Source organism: Schistocerca cancellata, chromosome 8, assembly GCF_023864275.1.
Source record: "Schistocerca cancellata isolate TAMUIC-IGC-003103 chromosome 8, iqSchCanc2.1, whole genome shotgun sequence".
Lineage (NCBI taxonomy): Eukaryota > Metazoa > Arthropoda > Insecta > Orthoptera > Acrididae > Schistocerca > Schistocerca cancellata.
The window spans coordinates 524952140-524964180 of record NC_064633.1 but is presented as its reverse complement, the minus strand read 5'-3'; positions in this window follow the sequence as shown (position 1 = coordinate 524964180).

The following is a 12041-nucleotide window of genomic DNA, read 5'->3' as shown; positions in this document are numbered from 1 at the left end:
GAGAGAGCATAAGGGAACAATTGACTAGAATGGGGGAAAAAAGTACAGTAGAAGAAGAATGGGTAGCTTTGAGGGATGAAGTAGTGAAGGCAGCCGACGATCAAGTAGGTAAAAAGACGAGGACTAGTAGAAATCCTTGGGTGACAGAAGAGATATTGAATTTAACTGATGAAAGGAGAAAATATAAAAATGCAGTTAATGAAGCAGGCAAAAAGGAATACAAACGTCTCAAAAATGAGATCGACAGGAAGTGCAAAATGGCTAAGAAGGCATGGTTAGAAGACAAATGTAAGGATGTAGAGGCTTATCTCACTAGGGGTAAGATAGATACTGCCTACAGGAAAATTAAAGAGACCTTTGGAGAAAAGAGAACCACTTGTATGAATATCAAGAGCTCAGATGGAAACACAATTCTAAGCAAAGAAGGGAAAGCAGAAAGGTGGAAGGAGTATATAGAGGCCGACAGGGGTGGCCGTGCGGTTCTAGGCGCGTCAGTCTGGAACCGCGTGACCGCTACGGTCGCAGGTTTGAATCCTGCCTCGGGCATGGATGTGTGTGATGTCCTTAGGTTAGTTAGCTTTAAGTAGTTCTCAGTTCTAGGCGACTGATGACCACAGATGTTGAGTCCCATAGTGCTCAGAGCCATTTGAACCATTTTGAAGTATATAGAGGGTCTATACAAGGGCGATGTACTTGAAGGCAATGTTATAGAAAGTGAAGAGGATGTAGATGAAGATGAAATGGGAGATATGATACTGCGTGAAGAGTTTGATAGCGCACTGAAAGACCTAAGTCGAAACAAGGCCCCGGGAGTAGACAACATTCCATTAGAACTACTGACGGCCTTGGGAGAGCCAGTCCTGACAAAACTCTACCATCTGGTGAGCAAAATGTAAAGCGAAATACCCTCAGACTTCAAGAAGAATATAATAGTTCCAATCCCAAAGAAAGCAGGCGTTGACAGATGTGATAATTACCGAACTATCAGTTTAATAAGTCACGGCTGCAAAATACTAACGCGAATTCTTTACAGACGACTGGAAAAACTAGTAGAAGCCAACCTCGGCGAAGCTCGGTTTCGATTCCGTAGAAAATTTGGAACACGTGAGGCAATACTGACCCTACGACTTATCTTAGAAGAAAGATTAAGGAAAGGCAAACCTACATTTCTAGCATTTGTAGACTTAGAGAAAGCTTTTGACAATGTTGACTGGAATACTCTCTTTCAAATTCTGAAGGTGACAGGGGTAAAATATAGGGAGCGAAAGGCTATTTACAATTTGTACAGAGACCAGATGGCAGTTATAAGAGTCGAGGGAGATGAAAGGGAAGCAGTGGTTGGGAAGCGAGTGAGACAGGGTTGTAGCCTCTCCCCGTTGTTATTCAATCTGTATATTGAGCAAGCAGTAAAGTAAACAAAAAAAAATGTGGAGAAAGTATTAAAATCCATGGAGAAGAAATAAAAACTTTGAGGTTCGCCGATGCCATTGTTATTCTATCAGAGATAACAAAGGACTCGAAAGAGCAGTTGAACGGAATGGTCAGTGTCTTGAAAGGAGGATATAAGATGAACATCAACAAAAGAAAATCGAGGATAATGGAATGTAGTCGAATTAAGTCGGGGGATGTTGAGGGAATTAGATTAGGAAATGAAACACTTAAAGTAGTAAAGGAGTTTTGCTATTTGGGATATAATATAGAGAAGATATGAACTGTAGACTGGCAATGGCAAGGAAAGCGTTTCTGAAGAAGAGAAATTTGTTAACATCGAGTATAGATATAAGTGTCAGGATGTCGTTTCTGAAGGTGTTTGTATGGAGTGTAGGGATGTATGGAAGTGAAACATGGACGGTAAGTAGTTTGGACAAGAAGAGAATAGAAGCTTTCGAAATGTGGTACTACAGAAGAATGCTGAAGATTAGATGGGTAGATCACATAACAAATAAGGAGGTATTGAATAGGATTGGGGAGAAGAGGAGTTTGTGGCATAACTTGAGTAAAAGAAGGGATCGGTTGGTAGGGCATGTTCTGAGGCATCGAGGGATCACCAATTTAGTATTGGAGGGATGCGTGGAGGGTAGAAATTGTAGAGGGAGACCAAGAGATGAATACACTAAGCAGATTCAGAAGGATGTAGGTTGCAGTAGGTACTGGGATATGAAGAAGCTTGCACAGGCTAGAGTAGCATGGAGAGCTGCATCAAACGAGTCTCAGGACTGAAGACCGCAACAAAAACAACATATATTTCACACGATGTGTTTGTACATTGAAATAAAGTATATAAAAGTTTTGTCGCGTAGTGTAGATTACAAAGAACGATGTACGTGGCGACTGTGTACGGTAAAATACTATCAAAAAATAGGTTTTGTCAAGAAATCTCAGACTACGCACGCCTCCAGGGTGTCGGAACAGCGTTTCATTAGACATATACTTCACAGTATCTTGTCAAGTTCCTGTAACCGGTAGGTTCCTACGGTCCAGATTACAAGCCGTCGGCCTTTGTCTGAGTGCGGAGAGAACGGCTGTAAGCAGTGGTCCCGCTGTGGAGGAGACGCCGAAAGCTGCCTGGAGGGGGGGGGGGGGGCGTGCAGGCGCAGGTGGCGCCGCCGCGTGACCCCGTGTGACCTGTGGCCGCATGACCCAGAGTCGAACGCGTGACCTTTGGCAGCCGCTTGTCGTCCTGCGCGGAGCATGAAAAAAAGAAAAAGAAAAACCGCACCGAGCCGAAGGCGTCGCCTTGTCCCGAGCACTGACAGCCCAGGACTGCCACATATGCTCACACACACACACACACACACACACAAACACACACACATTTCACTGTCTGTTGATTTGCACTTCAGCTGAGGTAGCACTGACATCGAAAACAAGCATAATGGAGCGCCTGCTATTGTCACCACGTGCCAAGGCTGCAATTTGTAACGTCAGCGAAGGAAGAGCTTTGACACTAAATGTAGGCTTGGCGCAGCTGCATTGCGTGTCTGCGGCGGCCAAATGCGTAACAGCATTTACCGTACCTCTCTACGGCAACGCATCAGCGTTACTGCAGCTCTGCACAATGTGCTGAGGGAAGTCTTGGGACAGCGATGTGCACAGATGGCAGTAGTATCGCGCACACTAGGTATAAATGAGCAGTGCATTGGCGAAGGTGTCATCTGTACTCAGGTTATTCATGTGGAAAGGTGCACGTCGTGATTAGGGCCGGAGGATTGAAATTAACATACTTTGAACGCGGAATAGTGGTTAATGATAGACAGACGGGACATCCCATTTCGAATATCATTAGGGAATTAAATATTCCGGGATCCACAGTGTCAAAAGCGTGCCGAAAATACCAAATTTCAAGCATTATCACTCATCGCGGTCAACGTAATGGCCGACGCCCTTCACTTAACGACCGAGAGCAGCGGCGTTTGCGTAGAGTTGTCAGTGCTAACGGACAAGCAACACCGCTCGCAATAACCGCGGAAATCACTGTGGGTCGTACGATGAACGTATCCGTTAGGACAGCGCTGCGAAAACTGGCGTTAATGGGCTGGGGCAGCAAACGACAGAGGCGAGAGCCTTTGCTAAAGGCACGACATCGCCTGCAGCGTCTTTCCTGGGCTCGTGACGACATCGGTCGGACGCTAGCAAAGCCTGCTAGATACAAGGCCTACGCACAGCGGCCATATTGGCACGTGACGTCACAAACTGTTGGCCGTCTTATCTGCAGTCGGCAGACCTGTTCGCGTGTATGTTGTGTTGAAAGTGTGTGACACGTGAAAGTGATATATACTTCATACAGTATTCGCCTACAGTTCTTCGAAGTATGGGATACAAGTGCTGCGTTCCCTTTTGCCAGGGAAATTATAAATCCCAAAAAGGCATGAAAGTGCACATGTTTCGATTTCCCAAATGCGTGAAGTCGAGAAATCGCTGGATTGCCCTATTCCCAGACAGGAATTCGTGTCTACGCATCTTTCAGGGGTAAGTAAATGACAAAAAATTTGTAGCGTGTTACTTGTTTCCATTGCACCACATTTGCTAATTGTTTTTAAAAGCAGTTGTGTATCATGTACCGCCGACCGGTGTGACCTAGCGGCTCTAGGCGCTTCAGTCTGGACCCGCGCTACCGCTACAGTCGCAGGTTCGAATCCTGCCTCGGTCATGGATGTGTATGATGTCCTTAGGTTAGTTAGTCTTAAGTAGTTGTAAGTTCTAGGGGACTGATGACCTCCGATGTTAAGTCCCATAGTGCTCAGAGTCATTTGAACCATTTATCATGTACCAGTATCATTTGTTTCTTAACTCTGGACCATTGCTGTGAGGTTAATACGAAGCTGGCTGTGAAATGTCTCTCACATTTGCAACTATTGTCACACAGAATAGTTATATTAATTAGAGCGGCTCGAAAATGTTTAGTATTCCTTATCATTCCGACCAGATTACTGAGTTTCCAGTACTTTTATTTGGAAGAGCTACAGAATGATTTTGTCCAGTTTTACATATACAGCTATTCTGAAATAATTTCAGTTTGAGGAAACTACCTTAGAAAATTGCTTTAATGAATTCAGTGTTCGACAGATTAAGCAGTATAGAAACCACAATTTCGAGGTAAGCGCAATATGATTAAATTAACAGCACTCTGTGACACGAATGTCAATCAAGGATATAGGAGAAACAATCTTTTCATGTTTAAGGTTCTAAAGTTCTGGAGAAACAGGGAAATAAAGTATTATTTCGGATTTTTTGATTTATTAAACATTATGTCAGGAGGTGCTCCATTTCGTCGAATGATTTTAGTTTCGTGTGAGGTCAGCAGATTTTGAAGTGGAGAGGAAAATTTACGAAAATAACCAGGGAAACAAAATCTTAAATACTGTATGAGCTCCAGTTGCTTTCTTTAAAACCGAAAACGTCTGCTTGTTGTTGCATATTGCTGATTTTTTACTGCAAAAAAGCGTAGCTCCTGAGGTAAAAGACAGAATTTGAAATTACAGTTTGTATTCAAGCCTAGAAACGAGTATTTAAGGCAAATCGTCAAAATAATTTTACATCTTGAAATACAGGGTGATTCAAAAAGAATACCACAACTTTAGGAATTTAAAACTCTGCAACGACAAAAGGCAGAGCTAAGCACTATCTGTCGGCGAATTAAGGGAGCTATAAAGTTTAATTTAGTTGTACATTTGTTCGCTTGAGGCGCTGTTGACTAGGCGTCAGCGTCAGTTGATGCTAAGATGGCGACCGCTCAACAGAAAGCTTTTTGTGTTATTGAGTACAGAAGAAGTGAATCGACGAGAATCCGCGGGAAACAACTCAGTACGAACGTGACTCACCTAAGGTGAACGTTTTCTGTGCCATTTCAGCAAATAAAGTTTTTGGTCCCTTTTTCTTCAAAGGTGCTACTGTAAATGGACTACAGTATCTGGAGATGTTAGAGAATTGGCTGTTCCCTCAGCTCGAACAAGAAGCACAACAATTGACATTTCAGCAGGATGGAGCGCCACCACATCGGCACTTATCTGTCCGTAACTACCTGAACGTCAACTACCCGAGGCGATGGATCGGCCGCCAGGCAGCCCGTGACAGAGCACTTCATCACTGGCCTCCAAGAAGCCCCGATCTTACCCCCTGCGATTTTTTCTTATGGGGGTATGTTAAGGATATGGTGTTTCGGCCACCTCTTCCAGCCACCATTGATGATGTGAAACGAGAAATAACAGCAGCTATCCAAACTGTTACGCCTGATATGCTACAGAGAGTGTGGAACGAGTTGGAGTATCGGGTTGATATTGCTCGAGTGTCTGGAGGGGGCCATATTGAACATCTCTGAACTTGTTTTTGAGTGAAAAAAAACTTTTTAAATACTCTTTGTAATGATGTATAACAGAAGGTTATATTATGTTTCTTTCATTAAATACACATTTTTAAAGTTGTGGTATTATTTTTGAATCACCCTGTAACATAGGGCAGTTTTGTTCAGTTACTTTACGCAATGATATAAATTTCCATAGTTTCATTACAAGGACACGTAGAAGAGGGAAGCAAGAGAATCCCTTTGCGGTCTCAGCTCTAAAACTCTTCGAGTTCGTATAACTGCAGAGTGCTTAACAGGAGCGTTCCGATACAGACCCGGCCATCAGTATGTGACGTCACAAGTGTGCGCGCAGGCCTGTAGTGTAGGTGGTGTTGACCCTAGACGGCTGGAAAACCGTGGCCTGATCAGTTGAGTCCCGATTTCAGTTGGCGAGAGCTGACGGTAGGGTTCGAGGTGTGGCGCTGACCCCGAGAAACCAGGGACGCAAGTTGTCGACGAGGCACTGTGCAAGCTGATGTTGGCCTCATAATGGTGTCGGCTATGTTCGCACGGAATGGACTGGGTCTTCGTTATGTTCGGATACTTGGAGAGCATTTGCAGCCATTTTATGGAGTTCATGTTCCCAAACAACGGTGGAATTTTTATAGATGACAATGCGACATGTCACCGGGCCAGAATTGTTCGCGATTGGTTTGAAGAACATTCCTGACTATACGAGCGATTGATTTGGCCAACCAGACCGGCGGCGTGAATCCCATAGAACATTTGTAGGACATAATCGAGATATCAGTTGGCGCACAAAGTCTTTCACCGGCAACTCATTCGCAGTTATGGACGGCTATAGAGGCAGCGTGGCTCAGTGTTCCCGCAGGAGGCTTCCAACGAATTGTCAGCAACTAGTCGTGATACGGACCACGTCTAGTTGCTGCGTTACACCGGGCAAGAGGAGGTCCGACAAGATATTAGGAGGTAACCCGTGACTTGTCACCTCGGTACAGATGACGGCTGCGACACCACCTCTGTCGGCTAAATTGACTGGACTGGTTCACCTCTGTTTGACTGAGGTGCAGAGGTCGACACCGACAACGTCATTTTCGACTGCCGACTGCGATACAGTGCAGTCAGCTATTACCTACTGTGCTCAGTGCACAACAGCTTCTTTCTAGGAAAATGACACTCTTACAGCGAATAATGTAACTAAAGGGAAATTGGTATGACATAGCCGTTTGGGTTTGGTGTCACCGCCAGACACCACACTTGCTAGGTGGTAGCTTTAATTCGGCCGCGGTCCATTAGTATACGTCGGACCCGCGTGGCGCCACTGTCAGTAATTGCAGACCGAGCGTCACCACACGGCAGGTCTAGAGAGACGTACTAGCACTCGTCCCAGTTGTACAGCCGACGTTGCTAGCCATGGTTCACTGAGAATTACGCTCTCATTTGCCGAGACGATAGTTAGCATAGCCTTCAGCTACATTTGCTACGACCTAGCAAGGCGCCATTACCAGTATAGATATTGAGATTCTATTAATGTATCATCAAGAGCGATGTTCTACAAATGTGGATTAAAGTTAAGTATTCCAGAAGCTACGTACTTTTCTTTATAGCATTCATTACGTATCCTGTTTCAGACCTCACGCCAGCCTGCGTGAGTTTAAGCGCGTGCCTTTCGGCCTTCTCAAGAAACGGTGTTGGCACTTATGTCAACACTTCATTGGGCGTTGATGTAATTCATCAGCTAAACTCAAAAATTTGTGACCAGACCGGGACTCGACTCCGTAAGTGCCGTAACTGTTCGTTTGTACATTTTTGACATGCTTTTTGCATTTTCTGAAATATCATTTTTGACTGTGTTACAATGTTTTGAAAATGGCTCCCGGCCCGAAACTAGTCCTCCAGTGAACAAAGAAAAGAGAAATTTTCAACTTTGTCTGGTTTTTCGTTGTACTGTTTAACACAAGTTGCTGACCCGCAGCTGTAAAGCTACCAAGCACTTGTCGAATCCATGTCAAGTATAATCGCTGCTATATTGCGATTTTTAGCAGGTGCTCAAAAAATTCAGGCTCATCAGTGTACTTTGTATCGTGAGCGTCTCTCCGACCCGTTAAGCTGTACAGTGATGAGTTACTAGGATCATATTCAAGTGCGTGTATCTGTCAGACTTCGTTACTGCCGCAGAATTGTATATTTAATTAACGGTATATTTAATTAACAGTTGCAGCCTTTACAGCCTAGTCCGTATTGGATACAAGTGATGAATTAGACGTAAACTATGCGTGGGAGGTGACATCCTCTGGTTTTGGGTCGGGAAGTTAATTGTAAGTTACGCAATGAGAGGGTGTGGAGTAATGGAATACAGTCTAACAGTACTTATGGTGGAGATTGAGTACATTAGGACTGAAGATCAACCTCTGCGTCTATACCTGCATCTACACTATGTGATTAAAAGTATCCGGACACCTGACTGAAAATGACTTACAACTTCGTGGCGCCCTCCATCGGTAATACTGGAATTCAATATGGTTTAGCTCACCCTTAGCCTCGACGATAGCTTCCGCTCTCGTAGGCATGCGTTCAATCAGGTGCTGGAAGGTTTCTTGGGGAATGGCAGCCCATTCTTCACGGAGTGCTGCACTGAGAAGAGGTATCGACGTCGGTCGGTGAGGCCTGGCACGAAGTCGGCTTTCCAATACAGACCAAAGGTGTTCTATAGGATTCAGGTCAGGACTCTGTGCAGGCCAGTCCATTACAGAGATGTTATTGTGTAACCACTCAGCCACAGGCTGTTATTATGAGCAGGTGCTCGATAGCGTTGAAAAATGCAATCGCCAGACCCGAATTGCTCTCCAACAGTGGGAAGCAAGAAGGTGCTTAAAACATCAATGTGGGCCTTTGCTGTGATAGTACCACGCAAAACAATAAGGGGTGCAAGCCCCCTCCATGAAAAACACCACCACACCATAACACCACCCACCACCGCCTCTGAATTTTACTGTTGGCACTACACACGCTGGCAGATGACGTTCAACGGGCATTCGCCATACCCACACGCTGTCATCGGAGTGCCACATTGTGTACCGTGATTCGTCACTCCACACAACGTTTTTCCGCTGTTCAATCGTCCATTGTTTACGCTTCTTACACCAAGCGAGGTGTCGTTTGGCATTTACTGGCTTCATGTGTGGCTTATGAGCAGCCGCTCGACCGTGGAATCCCAGTTTTCTCACCTCGCGCCTAACTCTAATAGTACTTGCAATGCAGTTTCTAATTCCAGTGTGATGGTCTGGATAGGTGTCTGCCTATTACACTTACGACCCTCTTCAACTCAAAAAATGGTTCAAATGGCTCTGAGCACTATGGGACTTAACATCTATGGTCATCAGTCCCCTATAACTTGGAACTACTTAAACCTGACTAACCTAAGGACATCACACACATCCATGCCCGAGGCAGGATTCGAACCTGCGACCGTAGCAGTCGCGCGGCTCCGGACTGAGCGCCTAGAACCGCTAGACCACCGCGGCCGGCCCTCTTCAAATGTCGGCAGTCTCTGTCAGTCAACAGACGAGGTCGACCTGTACGCTTTTGTGCTGTACGTGTCCCCTCACGTTTCCACTTCACTACTACATCGGGGACATGGGGATGTTTAGGTGTGTGGAAATCTTGCGTGCGCATGTATGACACAAGTGACACCCCATCACCTGACCGCGTTCGAAGTCCGTGAGTTCCGCGGAGCGCCCCATTCTGCTCTCTCACGATATCTAATGACTGATGAGGTCGCTGATATGGAGTACCTGGCAGTAGGTGGCAGCACAATGCAACTAATATGAAAAACGTATGTTTTTGGGGGTGTCCGGATACTTTTGATCACATAGTGTACATCTGCATCTGCTGCTATACTCCACAATCCAGCTTATAGTTAGTAACGGAAGGTACTTCTGATAAGACTATCAGTTCCCACTTTTCTGTTCCATTAATGAATGCTGCATGGGAAGAACGGATCTCTGCATGGTACACATCGCCTCTTTCTCTAGAGTTTGTTGTGCATCTCTAGTAACGCTTCACTACAAATTTAAACGTAGGCTAAGTTTCACAGTAAAACTAAATGAAGCCAAAATTAGCGTTAGAAGGGCTGTGCTTGAAGTGTTCAACAAATTCGAAAGTAAAACTATCTACCGACTTGACAGAAAATCCTGTCCGCCCCAGTAGCTGAGTGGTCAGCGTGACGGATTGCCGTCCTCCGGGCCCGGGTTCGATTCCCGGCTGGGTCGGAGATTTTCTCCGCTCAGGGACTGGGTGTTGTGTTGTGTTCATCATCATTTCATCCCCATCCGGCGTGCAGGTCGCCCAATGTGGCGCCGAATGTAATAAGACCTGCGCCAAGGCGGCCGGACCTGCCCCGCGAGGGGCCTCCCGGCCAATGACGCCAAACGCTCATCATCATCATCACAGAAAATCCTGAGTCGTTTTGATCTTGTGTTAAATCAGTAAACGGATCGGATTCGTCTGTCTACGATCATAATGGCACTGAAACAGAGAATGACACAGAAAAGGCCGAAATACGAAACGTCTTTTTTTCCAAAACTGTTTCACAGAGGAAGATAATACTATACTTGCTCCTTTAAATCGTCGCACAAACGACAAAACGAGAGATATCGAAATAAGTGACCAAGGGATACTAAAGCAACTGAATTCGCTCAACGGAGGAAAGGCCGCGAACATGACGGAATACCACTTCGATTCTACGCGGAGTATGCGAAATAACTTGACCCTCTTCTGGCAGCAATGTACCGTAGGTGTATGGGGGAGCACTCTTGCATGAATATCAAGAGCTCAGATGGAAGCCCAGTTCTAAGCAAATAAGGGAAAGCAGAAAGGTGGAAGGAGTATATAGAGGGTCGATACAGGGGCGATGTACTTGAGGACAATATTATGGAATTGGAAAAGGATGTAGATGAAGATGAAATGGGAGATACTGCGTGAAGAGTTGGACAGAGCACTGAAAGACCTGAGTCGAAACAAGGCCCCCGGAGTAGACAACATTCCATTAGAACTACTGACAGCCTCGAGAAAGCCAGTTCTAACAAAACTCTACCATCTGGTGAGCAAGTTGTATGAGACAGGCGAAATTCCCTCAGACTTCAAGAAGAATATAATAATTCCAATCCCAAAGAAAGCAGGCGTTGACAGATGTGAAAATTACCGAACTATCAGTTTAATAAGTCACGGCTGCAAATACTAACGCGAATTCTTTACAGACGAATGCAAAAATTGATAGAAGCTGACCTCGGGGAAGGTCAGTTTGGATTCCGTAGAAATGTTGGAACACGTGAGGCAATACTGACCCTACGACTTATCTTAGAAGGTAGATTAAGGAAAGGCAAACCTACGTTTCTAGCATTTGTAGACTTAGAGAAAGCTTTTTCCAGTGTTTATTGGAATACTCTCTTTCAAATTCTAAAGGTGGCAGGGGTAAAATACAGGGAGGCTATTTACAATTTGTACAGAAAGCAGATGGCAGTTATAAGAGTCGAGGGACATGAAAGGGAAGCAGTGGTTGGGAAGGGAGTGAGACAAGGTTGCACCCTCTCCCCGATACTATTCAATCTGTATATTGAGCAAGCAGTAAAGGAAACAAAAGAAAAGTTCGGAGTAGGTATTAAAGTGCATGGAGAAGAAATAAAAACTTTGAGGTTCGCCGATGACATTGTAATTCTGTCAGAGACAGCAAAGGACTTGGAAGAGCAGTTGAACGGAATGGACAGTGTCTTGAAAGGAGGATATAAGATGAACACCAACAAAAGCAAAACGAAGATAATGGAATGTAGTAGAATTAAGTCGGGTGATGCTGAGGGAATTTGATTAGGAAGTGAGACACTTAAAGTAGTGAAGGAGTTTTGCTGTTTGGGGAGCAAAATAGCTGATGATGGTCGAAGTAGAGAGGATATAAAATGTAGACTGGCAATGGCAAGGAAAGCGTTTCTGAAGAATTGAAATTTGTTAACATCGAGTATAGATTTAAATGTCAGGAAGTCGTTTCTGAAAGTATTTGTATGGAGTGTGGTCATGTATGGAAGTGAAACGTGGACGATAAATAGTTTAGACAAGAGGAGAATAGAAGCTTTCGAAATGTGGTGCTACAGAAGCATGCTGAAGATTAGATGGGTAGATCACGTAACTAATGAGGAGGTATTGAATAGAATTGGAGAGAAGAGGAGCTTGTGGCACAACTTGACTA